This window comes from Semicossyphus pulcher, unplaced genomic scaffold (genome assembly GCF_022749685.1).
Source record: "Semicossyphus pulcher isolate SPU_LCO1_2020_fin unplaced genomic scaffold, fSemPul1.0.p SCAF_2, whole genome shotgun sequence".
NCBI lineage: Eukaryota > Metazoa > Chordata > Actinopteri > Labriformes > Labridae > Semicossyphus > Semicossyphus pulcher.
Window position 1 is genome coordinate 12,181,260 of NW_027211693.1, and position 6,414 is coordinate 12,187,673.

Below are 6,414 nucleotides of genomic sequence, written 5' to 3' on the forward strand. Positions count from 1 at the left end.
AATGAGGGGTCCGCCTGTCCACGTTCTCATGGCAACTGTCAACACAACAATGGCGCATGGGGAAGCAGTGTTTCCTCTAGGATTTTTTTCAGCAGCAGAGTAGAGGGTTTGTTGTACCACCCAGGTATGTGCGCATGTGCACGTCATATCAAAACTATTGCTGTCAGGTGATTAAAAAAATGAATCTAATTAATTACAGGTTTTGTAATCAATTGATTTCAATTAATCTCATATATCAATGATTTCTGTGATCACATGTAGACTTACCCTCTTTCTAGATGGTTATTTCTTACCTAGAAACTTTAATTGTACTTTCTTCTTCACCTCATTAAGTTTTAAATCACAAACTTCTTTAATCTGAACACTTGGCTTCAGTCCCCCAACACACCTGCACATTTCAACCCGCCCCCCAGCCACCCCCACTTCTGTCTGTCTCTCTGTCTGCTGTGTTGACTGTCTTCATCAGCAGTCTGTTTAATTAAGTCACAAGAGTTACATATTTTCTCTTTGGCAATTCAGTTCTCACCGCACGTGAGCCGCGTCTGCACGAGGGACGTTATTAATGACGTAGCGATCCAAACGCTTGATCGTTACCAAATGACATCACCTTTTACAAGCTTTATAAACCGCAACAATCAATGTGTTTACAATAGGGACGTACGGAGTTAGAGAGACAATATCTCCTCATTTCAGTATAATATTGTGCAGCTCGCTGGAGGGAGATCGCCAGGGAGCTGAAAATTTGATATTGAGCACACAGCTGATATAGGCACGTGCATTGTTTACACTGCATATTGCATATTAGAACTGCATATATATGCCATGACAGCGATGCGGAGCGGACCCTCTTTTGCCATTAGAAGTAAACTGGTCCCGCTGTTGTTCATTTGGTTGCCAAGACTTCGCGAGTTCACTATTTCAGTGCTCTTCCTCAATGAGGAGAGGATGGACGATCGTTGATTTGAAGCTGAAATCTCCAAAGAGTCGTTTAAATTACAATTTCTGAAGCAGCGGCTGAAACAATTCACTAAATGTATGTAGCGGAAACACTGCTGCTTCTCCAAGTGTTACAAAATAAAAGAATGACACGTTGTCATCCCAATGGTAGATGTGCACCCGGGGACAGCACATACAGGCATGATGGGGAAAAAGGCGATCGTTAGGTAACTGCAACAGGTATGTGCAGAGACGTTCAGGGTATGTGGACACAGTTAGCTCAGACTCAGAGAGGAAGATTGATCGCGAGCCGAGAAGTGTTATTGCACCTGTGAGGGCGGGACAACTGCGGTTGATTGGTTGAAGGAAATATATGATGTGATAAATATCATACATAACCACGCCCAATTTAACCCCAGCGTCAGGGAAAGAAAGAATGGCAATAACTCGAGTTTGGATTAAAAGTAATTTCTAAAACTTTTAAGATGCTTACTAGTATGTACATCAGACCCTAAATTACACAGAAGGATTTTATGGATTTGGGTTTACAGGGGCTTTAAGTGGCCTTCACTCCTCACGCACATCAATGAGATTTGGCCACCCTGTGATCGATTTGTTGCTTTTCCATCCTTGGACCACTTTTGGTAGGTCATGACCACAAGCAGACCGGGAACACCCCACAAGATCTTCAGGTCTGGAGATGTTCTGACCCAGTCGTTTAGTCATCACAATTTGGCCCTTGTCAAAGTCGTTCACATCCTTACGCTTGCCCATTTTTCCTGCTTCCAACACATCAACTTTGACGACATCATTTTCATTTGCTGCCTAAAGTGCCACCCACTGACAGGTGCCACTGTAACATGATGATCAATGTTATTCAGTTCACCTGTCAGTGTCTGAACTGCAGAAAAAGTCAGCTTAAAGTCCAGGTGAAAAGTTTGAGAGATTTCTGATCTCTCTTGCAGGCCACCTGGGTAATGTCGCAAAATTTTTGAGTGCCATGCATGTATGAAAGAGGCTAATGTGTATCCACATGTCGGCCAAATATTTTTGCTTCTGGTTACAAAAAAACAACATTGCGACAGCCAAAATCCTAAACCTGAGGCTTCAAAGGGAGAGTTCAGATACCAATGGCTGAGTTAACTCTATGTGCTCTTCTTTAATACAGTCTATGGAAAATACAGAATAAAAATGTGTCTTTGATGACCATAGAAACTCTGTTTCCTCTTCACCACGAAACATGAAACAAGCTGGCTGCTTGTATTGCTTCATGTGCTTGGGCTTGAACATTTTTTTCCACTGTGGTAATACAGTGTAATATCATCATAACAAGTGGCCAATCAAAATGCTCTGCAGTTTTTCCCCCCTCCCACTCGATATGATTATATCTAGGACAGTCATCTTCTCGTACATGCTAATGTTAGTGCTGTCTGAAGTGGACTTACAACAAAATGCTGACTGTATTTGTTTTACTTCTGATGCTCAGACTGAGTCGTAAGTATATGTAAAACTTTCAAATGTGTTCAAGATGTATTTTAAGTTCAGCACAGGGCATACATTTTATTTCCTGGTTGTTAATAACCAACATGTATTTCTTTATTTTCTTCAGGATGCACAGATGATCAGACCTTTGAGACAAAGACTGTTGGTGCTGGAGGTGATGTGAAGCTGACGTGTCCCCGCGACAACTCTTTGCAAGAAACACACTTATTTTGGATCAGGGTAGTTTCTGGAGCCTTGCCTGAAGTTTTGGGAGGAACAAGCAGCTTTGAATACAAAGAGGTTAACAAAAGTCCTCGCATCACAGCAAAACAAGAGCCTGGAACATTTGTCCTGATTATCAGTAAAACACAGCTCAGTGATTCTGGACTTTACTTTTGTGTTAAACAAACACGACTTAATATGACCCTTTTGAAAGGAACATTTCTGACAGTTACAGGTAAATAAAATACACCAGGTAGAGTTTAATATCCGTTTAAATTGTACATTATTAATAGGAAAGTGTCAATGTATAAATTGTAACTAGTAAAGCATGTTTATTTTCTGGTTTGAATTTCTCAGGACGTGCACCTGACACCACCGCCGTCATTCAAGACTTATCCTCTGATCCAGTCCGTCCTGGAGACTCAGTGACTCTGCAGTGTTCACTCCTCTCTGACTCTGACTACAAAACATGTCCAGGAAAACACAGCGTGTTCTGGTTCAGATCCGGATCAGATGAATCTCATCCCAGTGTCATTTACACTCTTGGAAACAGAACAGATGAATGTGAGAACAGTCCTGAGGCTCGCTCTCCACAGAAATGTGTCTACAGCTTCTCTAAGACCGTCAGCTCCTCTGATGCCGGGACTTATTACTGTGCTGTGGCCACATGTGGAGAGATACTGTTTGGAGACGGAACAAAGCTTAACATTGAAGGTAAGTTAGAATTTCATACAAATCATTGACTGTAATTAATTTTGATTCTGGTTAAATCCATTGAAATGACGCGACACAAAACCTTCTTTTCTTATCAAAAACCTGCTAACTCTCAGTATTTCTAGATTTGTCAGCAGACGACATGCAGTATTTGAAGAAGACCGATACAGTTATATTTCTGTTATCAGCTGCTTTGGCTTTAAGTCTGATTGTCATCGCCTTCCTGATTTATACCATCAAGACAAAATCTTGTAACGGTAATTAAAATTTCTCATCCATGAATCTATCAAACCATATTCAGCAAAATATTAACTTTGTGCCTCTTAGTGTAGATTAACGTTCTCCATCTTTGGTTTGATTGTTTTAACACAGCTGCTGTTGCTCTGCCCACAAATGCTGCAACAGCCAGTGCCGAGCAGCCAAGTCAGCAGGTAAGATCTATAAAGAAAAGATGAAACTGGAAGAGATTTTGGATCTTCCATCTCAAAACCTTTTTCTGTGTCTTTCCTCAGAGAAATGAGGACTCATTGGTTTATTCTGCACCAGCCTTTTCAAAGAGAACTGGCAAAGCAGAGAGAACGAAGAAGAAGAGGAATGTAACAGCAGCCGAGGGAGAGACTGTCTACAGCGATGTCAGGGCTTTTGTGTAGACGAACAATCCAAACAATGCAAGGATTTTCTCATTAATGCAAAGATAGATAGATAGATTCATTTTTTGGAAGACTATAACTACCATGTGACCATAGCATAATGATATTATTTATTTTTATAAACTTAAAAATGTTCAGTGTATCTTTGACATTATATTTGTTTCAATCTGTAAAATCTGCCTTTAATTGTATGAATACCTTGTGTGTGTGTGTGTGTGTGTGCACCTTGTGCTTTATGAGGCAGACTTTTATTTTGAAAAAGATGTACAGTTATTAAATCTATTGATCAGGCCGCCCCCTTTTCAGATCCTTCATTTTATAATTGTGCAATTTTTTGTTTCATGTTTAATTTGTTAGCAATTATATTTTTTATGACTGTGCTGTGCTAGTATTAGAAATCAGAACTGGTGGACTGCATTTCTTGTATAAAGTTTGCATCATAATAAAGATAACTATGATAACACTTAAGGCTCAAACTGCTTCATTATTTTTTTCTGACATAATGGCAACAATAAGAATAAGTTCTATGCACCGCTGTGTAAGCGCAGAATCACAGAGCTGCTAGCGTGGCTGTAAAGTCTTCTTCTTGTTTAGGCCAGTAAGATGTGGTATCTTCCAGTGCATACCAGAGGTCATAGCATTGAAAGGTCAAATGAAAGTAGTTCTGATTCAAACCAAATGTTTCACAGAGAGTGTGAATGCTTCATAATGACAAGAATTTGTGTGACAGGAAATGCACTTTGAATGTCAGCGATAACCATGATCACACTCTGTTTAACCGTCAGGAAGTTTGATTTAACTGGGTTTTTTTTTACTGTCTTAAAATAGACAGTGAGGTTTTTTATCACACTTCCTGCAGTCTGCACTCTTCACTGGCCGGTGCTGTCAGAGAGGGGAGGTGCTAATCAATGTCTGGCCCCACCTCGCTCTTTTTGTCTCAAACAAGTGTTGAAAGTGTGAGTTTGTGACTTAATGAGAAAACTTTGTCTGATTATCCAGAAAGAGATTTAAATCGTTGCTAAAGTCTGCACTAATGTGCATCACTTTAAGTATTGACTGACAGACAGCTTGTCAGTGAGGCAGCATTTAAATGCAGAACAAAACATGAACTAATATTCATCTGCTATATACTGTATGGTTGCATCTTTTAAACACAGCAAAGACGATCTATCTGTCCACCTGTTATGTACACTATTACAGTTGCTGAATTCTGGAGAGAAGGATGGTTTAACAGACCTCCCCCAACTCTGCATGCTGTGCTCTTCCTGCTGACGTGACTGACAGGCAGAGTGGGCGGGTCATCACTGATGATGAGCAGCATCTGCTTTGGTTGGCTCACAAAGCATCTAGCATGGCTCTTCTGTGTCTGTAAATGGCAAATGGCTGGAGACTTTTTTTTTAACAGATCAAACCAATTAATTAATTAATATTAAAGTCAGTGGTACAGAGGTTTTAGGAGTTTTTATTAGACCTGGAAACATAGTGCTATAATGTGTATTTACCATGCAGATGGATATCTTAGATATTGTGAATTAATGTTTAGAGGTCATTGGTGATGGTAGCATTTTGAATTGGATATTTGTGGAAAAACTGATTGTAAACTCTATCTCAGTCGGTTTGGACCAAGCAGACAGCTCTGTGGCTGAGAAAATGAAGCCAACACTGAAGCACCAAAAAGTGCAGTTCCTCGAATGGCCACTTGAGGCTGGCTCCAAAAGCGAGTTAACCTCCATTAGGCCCTATATTTAAATACCCAGCTTTACAGCAAATTCAACATATTTACAGCCTGGCACAAAGATGTTGCTTTGCCAGTTTCTATATAACTGTAATGGGAGGGCTGGTTGCTTTGAGTGACAGGTGGGGCTGCTAGCTGTGTGCTAGGTGTCACCTCAGCTAATTAAAACACTGAGCTTAACTTCTTGACCGTGTTTGTGTTGTTGGTGTGTTTTGGGGATTTTTTCATCCAAATATTGAACAAATAATATCTCTTACTGAGTGGTTAACTTTACTACCTGATCCCCGAGAAGTCTGTGGTCCCACCTCTTTGGTGAGTGAAATTCTAATATTGTATTAAACGTTAGCGCTAATTAGCAGCTTTGGTTTGGTCTGGCCTGTCGAAGACGGAGGACCATTGTGATGGCTGGACCGGTTATGTTAAGTTACCCGGTCGTTCCCCCGCTGCCCGCTCACCACTGATGTGTGCGTTCAAGCTACAAATCCGCTACTTCCACAAGCTCTCTCACGCGCTATATTGTGATGAATGAAAATCTCCAGCAGCAACCAAAACAATAGATTCTGATTGTGTTGGAATCACACTGGCTAACTAGCTAAGTGTCGAGCTAATGAGTAGACTATATAGGTTTAATAACATGGAGTGCCAACACCCCACCATTTAGAGTAAAATTGATAA